The sequence below is a fragment of the Myxine glutinosa genome, chromosome 4 (genome assembly GCF_964187855.1).
Source record: "Myxine glutinosa chromosome 4, kmMyxGlut1.1, whole genome shotgun sequence".
Classification (NCBI taxonomy): Eukaryota; Metazoa; Chordata; class Myxini; order Myxiniformes; family Myxinidae; genus Myxine; species Myxine glutinosa.
Window position 1 is genome coordinate 165,642,452 of NC_136264.1, and position 12,075 is coordinate 165,654,526.

General features: G+C 49.2%; 1 protein-coding gene and 1 long non-coding RNA gene across 4 annotated transcripts in view; one reads left to right on the plus strand and one right to left on the minus strand.

The window, feature by feature from the left end:
- Nucleotides 1–297: 297 nt before the first annotated feature.
- Nucleotides 298–6,207, minus strand: LOC144891852 (uncharacterized). 2 transcript variants are annotated; one of them, XR_013623248.1, is made up of 3 exons: nucleotides 5,920–6,207; nucleotides 5,569–5,673; nucleotides 298–651 (listed from the first exon to the last, which is right to left on the minus strand). It is a non-coding gene; the product is annotated as an uncharacterized LOC144891852 (long non-coding RNA). The 2 variants fall into 2 exon arrangements; XR_013623247.1 differs by lacking the exon at nucleotides 5,569–5,673.
- Nucleotides 6,208–11,967: 5,760 nt separating this feature from the next.
- LOC137417557 (phosphatidylinositol-3,5-bisphosphate 3-phosphatase MTMR2) overlaps nucleotides 11,968–12,075 on the plus strand; it is a 183,772-nt gene continuing 183,664 nt past the window's right edge. Inside the window, exon 1 of one of the 2 annotated variants that reach the window (XM_078776717.1) lies at nucleotides 11,968–12,075. This exon is cut by the window's right edge and continues 216 nt beyond it. The gene's annotated coding sequence lies outside the window, so the exon portion shown is untranslated. The other variant, XM_078776718.1, reaches the window with a different exon arrangement.

Below are 12,075 nucleotides of genomic sequence, written 5' to 3' on the forward strand. Positions count from 1 at the left end.
GACGCTTTTTTTTTCATTTACGGACATTATTGTCACGTTTAATTCACAGCTTACAGTTTAGTCCAGTAATAATGTGACTTGCCCTCACACTAATTGCAACAGAAGCAAACTCAACTGATTTGTGTATCCTCAATATGTCCTGAATGAGGGAAAAAAAGTGTTAAGGAATTGCATGGGTGGAAAGTTTTGAAAAATGCATAAATATGATCCTACCCAAAAACCGATTTTTAGCCCTTTCTGCTAGATTTGACTATGCTGTATTTTTTTCCTTGAAGCAAAAAAAACACATACAGAGTATCAGTGATGAGAATTTATTGTGATCACATCATCACATAACTGATCAACTGTTGATCAAACGATTGAACCAATTAAATATGTGTTCAGAATACATATAACACTACACAATGTCATCATCGTCGTCACAGGGCATCTGCATTGAGTTAGTGCAGCTGGATCCCCTGCAGTTTCCACATGCCGGAGTGCACTCGATATTGTTCTTTTTGCATGTGCATCTCAGGGTGCTGCAGTCAGCCTGGCAGTTGCACTTGATGACCCGCAGAAGCTTTTCAGGAGCAGGGGGTAGGGTTGTCTGAACTGGCACAAACCCCTCGACACACTTCTGCCATCCCCACTCTGTAGGACGAGGTCCATCTGTAAGATAAGACAGGGAATTTGGTTTTGTCACAGCAGCAATGATACAGAAGGTAGTGAAAATAATACACAAGATACACAGAACATCACAGTAATTGAACTTAATATATTAACTGAAATTAATCTATCTATAATTCCAGTAATCTCTGTGTGTTTGTTTGTTTGTACGTTTGTTTGTTTGTACGTTTGTTTGTTTGTACGTTTGTTTGTTTGTCTGTGACCGCTGTTTCTCGACAACCACGGGTCCGATATACTTGAAACTTGCCAGGTATATTGCTGGGGACCCGAGGATGTGCCTTTTCAAGGTTTCATATTAATCGGACAATTACTTACCGAGCTATGTCCAAAAAACGATTCAACCAATCAGAGAGCAGCGAGCTATCGCGTGTGCCGAACGTGGCGAACACACTCTGCCTCGGATGGCACATTTGAGAGCGTATTCATTTATTTCCCGTCGGCAAACTATGTTGGCGCTATGTTGGCGTTAAACGATGTTTTAAAACTAATTAAAACCCCGGGGGGATTGTCACTGTACTCGCAAGCCGTTCGCCGTTCGCTTTGGCGTTGCGAATGGACCAAAACATTTCATGAACCAAACCATTTCATGTAAAGCGTTCGCCGTTCGCTTTGGCGTTGCGAATGGACCAAAACATTTCATGGACCAAACCATTTCATGTAAATAGAGGGGGGGATATAATTTTAGATATAGATATAGTACGGGCATGCCCTAGTATACTAAAATACAAGAATAAACATAGCAGCAATCAGGGCACACAGTAAAATGTAAATGTACCAGATGTAGATCCCTTCCATTCTTGTACTTGCAAGTAGACACGCAGGCTGTGAAACTTTGCTGCTCCTGATGTTGGTGGTAAGACCTGTGGCTGAACGTAAGTAGAGCTAGATGCCACCTTCTCACAACCGATGATATCGGAGGGAGTCCAGGGTGTAAGTTGATGTTCCATTGTAGAGAACCACCATCGCTTTCTCTCCTGCTTCTGCCACATCATCTGTAGAGGCTGAATGTGCATAGAACACCTCGGCTTGCTCTCGGAATATGTCGCTTTCTTTGAATTTCTTGAGGGAAGCTCCCTTCCCGATTCTGTGGAGGCGAGATGTAGTGTCACATCCAAGAACTGCATGTAAGAACAAGATGTGCTTACATATGTCTGGGCCAAGTAGTTGTTTTGTAGCCTTGATGTTCCAAATGCGAGGCTTCTTTGTTGTCTTCCTTGACTCGGAACAAAAGAACAGGTCATGGGAGTCCAGGCTTGCATGGTAGCAGAGAAGGACTAAGAGGTCTGTATCATCCCCCATTAGCACAGTATTGTTGGTGGTAGCACACTGCACAGCTTTCTGCACAATCAGCAGGTCAGCATCTCCTGAGGCATGGTATGTCTCACAGTTTGCCTTCTGCAGTTCTTCACTTAACATGGAAAGAAATTGCTGCTTGTTCTGCCTGTTGGACAGGAACTGTTCCTTCTGCATTGTGACAATCATGTCGGCTGTAAATGTCACAGTGGCACCAATCTTCCCTTTTGACCGTCTGTGGTGTGTCATGTCCTTTGTGTTGTTACTTTCATACCCATCAAACACCACTACAGCCTTGCCATACTTCTTCATTACATACTCCGTATACTGGTGGCATATGTCTTTATAAGTAGATCCATGGGACCATGGGATGCGTTGAAGAAGTGCTCCACCATCCAAGACATACTGGCAGCCATCAACTACATTATCTGCTGGAACATGAGGCCCGATAAGACCCCAGATGGCGTCGGCGAGGGCCGGCTTCTTTGCTTCTCGAAGCAGTAGAGAGGAATCAAATAGGGCTGGGGGATAGCTACATAGCTCATATTTGAGGGCTGACTCGAGTTCATCACTGTTCTGTGCCACTATGACCAGCCTCTGGAAGAGAAGCTGTGGATCAACTTGAATTTGATCTCCATCGATCCTTACAGAAGACTTCATGCCGAGAGTGACAGCTTGATCCTTCCTCTTGAAGGTGAACTCAGCAGGTGGTAGTCCATCCATGGACTTCAGTATCGCAGTGCCAACGGACTGTGCTGTATCAACGTTGACGGTGGAAAGGGCATTCTCCCCAGTGGCAATATTCTGGAAACTAGGGTCATTGCTGAATGGATTGTGCTCCTGTAGATAACTGAGAACTGTCAGTGTCCTTCCAGTCACGGGATTGCCTTGCTTTGGTCATGTCTTTGTTCTGCTCTCCAGTGTTGTAGTTGACCCCCGTGAGTCCCTCCATTGCCTGGTTTACTTCTGCACAGGCGGGCATCGATAGCAGCCACAACAGACGCTGTTGCTCCGTCATCCCTCGCCCTCGTGTGAGCCCACCACTGGTTTTTAAACTTCTCATCAGAACCTGCTCAATGACCAGGTCAGGTGAGAGACCTGCCCATAGGCGATCGCTTCGCCGAATCACGTGGAACCCTTCCTCGAAACGTTGTTGGACTTCTGGGTGTTCAGTCTTGAGGTTGTGCATCTGCTGAAGGTACACCCTGGCAGATTTGGTGTAAAGATTGTGTCCTGATGCTGCCAGATAGGGTAGCATGTCCTGGATAGCCTGCAGATGTAAGGCCCAGTTTCCAGTGCGTTCTGCACTGATGTATTTTCGTAGGATGTCCAGCATGTCCATGTACTGAACCCAGAGAGCTGAAGTTCTAGAGGACTTCTTGGTGGACTCGATATGCTTTTGAAGGCGGTCTTTGATTCTCACTAGAACTTCAGACTGACAAACTTCTTCAGCAGATATAGCCCCATTTATCAGCTTCTCATAGATCTTATAAGCTCCCTCCAGGTCCGCATCTCTGCTTCCATCTGTTATCTGATGATCCGGTGGCCTTGCAGCTGCAGCTGCTTCGGCTGACTCTGACTCTGCATCCTTACTGTTGTCTGGAGTTCCAGATTGCTGTGGTAGATGGAAATCGAACACGTTTGATAGCATCAGTGCATTGAGGGCTGCATCAACAATTGAGTGTGCACGAACTGCTCGCGCAACAGCTTTGCCACACATCATGTGGATTACTGCATTTGGGGCATAGATCAACTCCAGCAGTTCTTGTAGCCCAGATGAGGCCATCAAGTGTCCGATGCAACCGAGGAAGCTCATTTCTGCATGGAAGCCACCCAAACGCAAGACTATTCGTCTCAGATCACTTTCCATTGGCTCAGAGTTGATAATCATGAGAGCCTTCCACCAGAGTGGCTGATCAAACGTGATTATTGGGGTGACATTGTGGCATCGTGCATGCTCACTAACAAATGTCAGGGTCGAGAATATGCATGTGCTATCACTGGGATTCAGATCGATCATCGGCAGAAGCATAACAGTTGCTTTGCCAGGGTGGTCACCATAATGCACGAACTGCATCATTCCTGACCATGCAGGTCTGGGAGACCCAAAGAGGACGGATGCTTTCCACAGGACATCAAGATTTTCACAGCTGTTCTGGACCTGAAGGTTGACAAGCTTCTGGTAGGTCAGTGCCGTCAAATTGTGCCTTTCGTCTTTGTGGTACCGTACTTGTACCCTTCCAACCATTGCCACATCGAAGGAAGTAGCCTTGATCCTGGGGATTGGCTGCCTTGATCTAATTCCAGGGGTTATGGCTGCAATCATTCCTATACCATGGAATGTACCAAGGCCATCAAGCGTGCGGATGTTATGGTCGACATTGTCAGCTACATATTGGACAAACTCTGTCGATAGGTCAGGAATGTTTGTTCCATGGAATTTGGCTGCATTTCGTTCAAACTGGTGCACCTCCTGGTATGCGCAACAAAACCCAAGGTGATGAAGAGTATCAATGAGGAACCGCGATGCAAAGTGGTGATATAGTTGCATGCCCACCCCCAAACTGAAGTGGTGCTAACATGACTCTTGGGCTAGTTGCCTGCATCATTGCTTGTCCAATTGCCGCCACTTTGGCTTGAGTTTTGGTCCCGGCAAATAGTTCTTCCAGGAGCACGCGAAGAGTATCTGGAAGAAATCTGATGCCAGCCTCTTGCGATTCTATGTCATCAAGAGCTGGGTAAGACTCATAGGATAACCCGATGTCTTTGATATCTTGTTTGATGAGCTTTGCAGCTGCCTGCACAAGCTTGATCTTCTCTTGATCTTCTGTGTTTGTTTGTTTCTGCTGTGTCTCATAGTAGTCTTGCAGCACCACCCTGGCTGTTGTCCTGATGGTAACCACGTTTGGTTTCCCATTGAACTCGGTGTATATTATCTTCTCACCGAAGTGTTTTTGCAGACTCCTCTTCATATGGGTGTAACCGTATGGTTCATGTTCACTGTGTGCAAGCTTCTGCTGCATGAGGTCAATTAGATCATTTATGGTGATCTGCTCGTCATCATTTTCTTCTATATACTTCACAACCTCCAAGAATGCTGCTGTCCTCTCATCAACGACAGGCCGACCAGCCTTCCTCCTCTTGGAGTCTTCTGTGTTTGTCTGATACGCTACTGGTATCTGCTTGTATGTGTGAAAATTCACACTGCAAGTCTGGTGGTAGACTGCATCTGCTGCATGTAGGTCATGCACATGCAGAATCCGTGCCTTCACAGTCTCTGACCAGTCATCACCTCGTGCACGACATGTTGCCAAAAGCGTGTCCTTGAATTCAATTGTCCTGACTTGGAAAACACTGACTTCACTTGGCTTCTTTCTCTTTTTTCCAAACTGAGCTGGTGTGCCACAAAACAGGCAATCAGTACTGTAAGAGAACCTCCCTGTAGTCGATCTTAGTGTAGGACTCTCACTGCTTGTACTTGTTTCTGACTCTTGTTGCCTGGTGTCCTTGGCTATCTGTTGTGGATTAATGTATGTCCAGCGACAGTCTTTGTGTATCTTATCACCAGGTACAGCATGAATATTGTCTCCCCTCTTTTTTACTGGCCTGGTTGATAGATGAACTTCCCTTCTCTCCAAGTGTTGATACTGACGACCCTCCTCCGTCCACAGACTGCTTGCAAATGACACACTGTTCATATGCCTCCATTTCCTGAAAGTGGAAAAAAAATATGTACGTTGAAAAATATGCACGCACGGTTGAAAACGTGCATGTTTGGAACTGGATCCTAGTCAGGGATGTGCAGAGGATGTTAGAAGGTTCATAACTCAGAAAAGAGCACTGTAGTTGTGGCGTGCGCGGCGTGTTTAAACTAGTTAGCAGAATATGTACAATGTAACATAATGTAATAAATAGCTAGCTAACTATTATAGCTGGAGGAAATTATGGAAAACCCACCTGATGAGGTTAGTACAGCGTACACCGCAATCGATGACACCGGCACAAATGCATGCTCAGGATTGTCCACTCAGTGGATGACTTGCTGTCGCCTTCGAATGTCCAATCAGCGGACGGCTTGCTGTCGCCTTCGACTGTCCAATCAGCGGACGGCTTGCTGTCGCCTTCGACTGTCCAATCAGCGGACGCTATTATTATATAGATGTTTTTTTGCTTCAAGGAAAAAAATACAGCATAGTCAAATCTAGCAGAAAGGGCTAAAAATCGGTTTTTGGGTAGGATCATATTGTTGCGAATATGGAATTTGGCCTCCATATCCGCTTGTAAATATTCCCCTATTTTCTCCAATACTCCCCAACTTTCCCCGATCCCCCATTCCCTAGTCCCATTGCATGTAAATAACAATCAGTAGAGCCGACCTTCCCCTTATTCCCCCATTAAATGTCGTGCCCAGGTCCACCGCACCACACGTAGACAACTTTCGGACATCTTCCTAGTTATTCTTATTCTATGTCAGTTAAGGCCTCGTCTCCATTAATTATGACTCTTCGTTGCACCAGAATGTGATTATATGGCATCAGTAGTGAGTTTAGGACCTTTCCCATACCTCCTTCCATCTTCTTCCCCAACAATTACAACAACAACAGAGGAGATGGCGGCGGAGCGGGGGAGGATGCGTCCTCACACCGGCTCGATTAGCTCCAGACCATGCGCTCCACGGGGTTACCACGAAGGGGCTCCTTGTCAGCTCCTCGTCAAGGGCGGAGCCTGGTAAACCCCCCCGCACGCACCCAATGAGAAGCAACGTGCCGATTCCACGAGGCGGAGCTAACGAGCCGAGGGCGTGTCACTCCCCGCCGGATATACGCGGCCCCGCGCCGGATGTGACGTCAGATGCGCACCCAGCTTGGAGAAGGAAAGCCACCTGCGAGCGCTGAGTCAGATGCGCCCCCAGCTTGAGCAGACAAGACGCCATCCGAGCGCTGCGACCTCCCCGCATCTCTGGACCGGACCGAGTCGATTCTGACCTTTGAGCCCAGGTGCACCTGGAGCCATCGCTACCCGCCTGTCCTTTCCATCAATCCCCGTGTGAGTCAGCTTTGTCCCGTTTATCTGTCGTCTGTTGGGAATAATATAAGATTGTGTCTAAGTGCTTGTCTTTCTATGCTGTCCCTCTTGTAGTTGTAATCTAACCTTCCGCCTTAATATAACCTCCTCCGGAGGTCTTGAGAACTGAACCCCTGGTGTCGTATTGTGTTATTGTAATCCAGCCGGGTGTCTTCTTTTTCTTATTGAGCCAGCATCGCGCGACTTCGTCAACGTCGAGTATAGTCGGGTAATTTGTGCGGACACGACGGCCATTCCGCTCGGCCCACTTTAACATCAAAGTCGTGTCTGTAACAATTGGTGTCGAGGAGTGAGATTCGGACCCGGGACTAAATTAGTTAGGCCCAAATTTTGGGAGGGAAAATCGAGCCGGAGCGCGTACGGCGCTCGACCAAATCGATCCGGAGCGCGGACCCGCGGTTACTGCGCTCGACGAAATTATAACAGCAAAATTTGGATTGGTGTTACGAAACTCGAATTTTGAAAGTCGCGCTATGGCGGATCAAGACGGCTGGGGTCCGGTAGGGGAGAGTGAAGCAGGGTCGGTCCAGGACCAAATTGAGGGACATGAGGAGAGCGAAGCAGTGAGGGCGGCAGGTTCGCAAAATAGCGCCGTCACGCACGAAGTAGCGGGCGCGCAAAATGGCGCGCTCGCTCACGTGGTTGAAGGGTCCCAAAATAGCGGCGCCGCGGAGGGCGAGCCTGCGGTGGCGGCTGGGGACGCTGGGCAAACCGGGTTTGACCTCAGATTATTCTTGACCCAACTGAATGCAAAAATGGATAGGATGGAGGGCCAAATGAGGGTTGATAGTGGGCGATTAGAGGGCCAAATGAGGGGTACCAGTGAGGGGTTAGACAATAATTTTAAGGGATTAGAAAAGAAATTTGAGGAGTTAGACAACGGGATAAAAGAAGTAAAGAATGGGTTAACGGGGGTAGAAAACAGAATGGCCGCTCAAGAGAATCAGATAGAGGGAGTGAAACATGGGTTAACGGGGGTAGAAAACAGAATGGCCGCTCAAGAGAATCAAATAGAGGGAGTGAAAAATGGGTTAGAGGGGTTAGAAAACAGTATGGAAGGCAAATTGAGGGACATGAGGGACCAAGCGGAAAGGGAAGTTAAACAAATGGAGCAGCAGATAGAGGGGGTCAGAATGGGGGTAGAAACCAAACTGGATGCTCACAGGGAGGAAATGGAGCAGATGAGGGTGGCATCTGGGCAGGAGATGCAAGTGATGGGAGAGGAGATCAGAAGAGGAGTGAGTGAGGAGGTCGGAGGAGTGCGCGAGGAGGTGAGGCACTGTAAGGAGCGCATGGAGAAAGAGGTGAGAAAGGGGACTGTAAAATTGCAAGGTGGTATAGAGGAGTTGACGCAGGAGGTGGAACAGCTGACGGAGGGACAAAAAGAACTAACGGAGCAGGTTCAAAGGAACACTGCGGTATTAGGAGGTTTAAAGGCGACACAGAAAGAACTAAAAGATGACTTGATAGCGACAAAGAGGGAATGTCAGATGGTACGTGAGGGACTGACAACGAGGTTGGACGAGGTGGTAGAGGTAATGGAGACGAAGGACCGGCAGGTGAGGACGCACATGGAAACGGTCAAGGTAGCCTTGGAGGACGAGCTTGAGGAGACGTACCGGGGAATAAAAGAGGTGAAGCACAAATTAGAAGAAGTGGAAGAAGGGATGAGCGAAATTAAGAAGCGACGGAGAGGGGATAAGAAAGAGATAAAAGAGGAGATAAAAGAATTGGTCCAAAGTCTGTGTTTGGATCGTGATGATGTGCTCATTAACCGGATGAGGGATTCGCAGGTGATGGAGGAGAAGCGAAGAGGAAGAGGACCCGGTGTAAGTGGTGACCAATATGGTCGTGCGTATGATGCGCCAGGGGATTTAAGAAGCTTGGGGATTGGTTTGGATCCGGGTGTTCGTGAAAGGCCGTTGGTGAGGTGTGTGACAGGTCTGGTGTGCGAAAGAGGAGGTGTGCGAGAAAGTCCGACTCTGGGGTGTGTGAGGAAAAAGTGTGTGCCCAGGAGTGAGGGTGTTGGCGAGAATGAGTCGGTCGTAGCGCGTGTGCGAGGGAGCACATGGAAGCGTGGTGTGGTGAGTGTTACAGAGGGTGTGACGGGAGAGTGTGCGCAGGAGTGTGCGCGAGAAAGGTGTGTGACGGACAGGTGCATGAGGAAAGAGTGCGCTGTCAGAAGTAAGGAAGAGTGTCCACCTGTGGTGAGTGTTACAGAGGGTGTAACGGGAGAGTGTGCGCGAGAAAGGTGTGTGACCGACAGGTGCATGAGGAAAGAGTGCGCTGTCAGAAGTAAGGAAGAGTGTCCACCTGTGGTGAGTGTTACAGAGGGTGTAACGGGAGAGTGTGCGCGAGAAAGGTGTGTGACGGGCAGGTGCATGGGGAAAGAGTGTGCTGTCAAGAGTAAGGGTGAGTGCGTTGTCACGAGTGGAGGTGAAAGTAGTGAGAGTGACATGGAGCGTGAGTTAGTTGTGACAGATGAGCGAGGATGTACACCTGGGATGGAAGGATGCACACCTGGAATGGTAGAGCGTGAGTGGGAATGCACGCTGGAGTTGGTGGTGAGGCACGTGGTTGGGTGTGCGAATGAGGGCACACCTGTGATTGTCACAGAGGAGGTGACAGAGGAGGGGGCGCGAAGAGGTGTGTTGGTGTGGTGTGCTACCAACGGATGTGTGCCAAAGTGTTCGGTGGTCAGGTGTGTGACCAAGGCTGTGAGTGGAATGGGTGTACCTGGGTGTGTAAGGAAGGGTACGAGGAGCATGGGCACAGCTGGATGTGTGAGCAAGGAACGGGCTGCGGGGTGTAAGCGTCCAGGTGAAGCATCGACGTTACACGGGTTAGAGGTTAGAGCGACTTTTAGCCGAAGCAGGCCTTCGGTGCGTGCCGGGCCTCGCTTTGAACGGCCGCGTCCAGGCTCCACTAGGCGGAGCTGGCAGCCCGATAGGAAGGGTCGTTATGGCGACCACGTTTTGTTGAGACGTGCCGGCAGGTCGAGATCGGGACATTGGATGGCTCCGTGCCGAGATGGTGCGTGGGATCTCGGCCCGGGTAAACCTCCTTCCCTGCACCGAGTGCTGGACGCATCCAGCCGCTGGCACAAAACAACCAGCATCCATTGCTTGGCTTTACGAAACCGGGCTTTGGACAGGGATTGGCGCACCGAGAGGCATTAGTGAGTAGACTGGGTGATGAGGTTAGTGTTTTGGACCCAAAATTAGAGAAAAGCAAAATTTGATGATTGGCAAAGGATTGGCAGAGTGATGATTGGTAATGGTACAGTGATTGGCAGATGATTGGCAAATTTTTAATTTGTTGCAATTTGATGTGCAAAATTGGTAGTGAGAGACCCCCGATGTGGTGGGATGGCAAATCCACCATCCCTCACAGGTGGGGGCAAAGGAGCAATAGCTTATGGGGTGTATGGCAGTGAAAACTAGCCCGGGGGGGTTAGGATATTGTGTGTAGGGATCTAGCGAAGATGACAGTAGGTAACGTTAAGGTTAGTTAGTGACTGATACCTGTAGTGGGGACGCAGGTAGATTAGTGTGGATTATAATGACGAGGGAGCGCAATAGTTAAAGGGACGACTGGGAAGCGCAAGTTTCAGAAGGGAGTAGTTAGCTGAGATGGTGCTGTGTGTGTGAGGATTGAACAGGTGTGATTGCACAGGTGTGCAACTGGACAGGTGTGTGGAGTAGTGTATGAGTAGTGAGTGTTGTGGATCAGCGCGAATGCGCTTGGGGAGAGAAGGGTGCCGGTGGCACCAGGTGTGAGAGCACAGGTGTGCAGGTACAGGTGTGTGGAGAGAGTTGGAGTAAGTGGTACGGAGTGGTGTGCATGGTGCGAAGGTGTGGATGGGGGAAGAGTGGACCCCCATCACGGATACCCGGGGCGGGTAGTGTAAGTGTTAGGTAGAGGGTGCAGGTAAATTGTGGTTGGATATTGGCATCTGTGGTGCGGTTGCAGAATGGTGTTGTGAATGGGTGCATTAGTGTTGTGGAAATGGCTGGGCGTGTAGCCTGTTAGTGTGTGTAGTTGGTTGAGCACTCCACCACTGTGAGGATGTCGGCCAGGTGAGGCCGCAGGTGGGCTCTGGGAGCCGGTAGAGTTGTGGATGGGGCCCGAGGATCCGGAGGATGGACCCGGGTAGCCCAGTGCCAGAGAGGGCACCGAGTGGGGAGAGTGCCAGAGGGCCTTCCCCAGGTAGTTAGGTTAGGGTAAGGAGCAGGTAAGCTCGGAGGCAACTGCAGTGGTGGAGGTGTGCAGGTGGGTAGACCCACTGGGAGAGGTACACGCCACAGCCCAGAAATTGTACGAGGGCACCGGGAGATGAATCGGGGGAGTGAGACCCCAAATTGAAGAGCACCACAGTTTGGCCAATGGGAATTGGTTTTTAGAACCCATAGTGTAAGAGGGCCAATGGTTTGGCCGGAGGAAGACCCCGGGTAGTGTAAAGTTGTTAAAGTCATTTAGGAAATAGTTAGGATTGAAGAACCTGTCGCACCATACGCAGCCACTTACCTGTGATGATGATGACTCCACACCTGTGTTTTCTTTGTTTTGTGCAGGAAATGAGAATTGCTGTGAGGATTTGTGAGACGCATCACGACGTGGATGAGACATTGGGGTGATTCCATCTCTCCCTCCCTAGGAGGGACTGATGTTGAATTGGTAATGGCAAATTTTGATGTTGAGTTGAAAATGGCAAATTTTGATGAGAGTTGAAAATGGCAAATTTGATTGGTTAGGAGGGAGAGAAGACGAATTTGGTATATGGGAGGAACGGGGAAGACAGTAGGGATGTTTGTTGATTTGTAAAGTAGATGTTTATGGGTAGTGTTGTGTTTTGTGGATGCAGTAAGGGGTAAGGGAGGGGCCATGTAGGTTACCTGGTGGGGGGGGGGGCGTACGATAGGAACGTACCTGTCTCACCTGGTTCCCATGTGCCCCCAGTGTGCATCACCTTACATTGCGTGCACTTTTGCGCCCTTACCACCTTACTCACTTGTTTCTTCTTTTGTC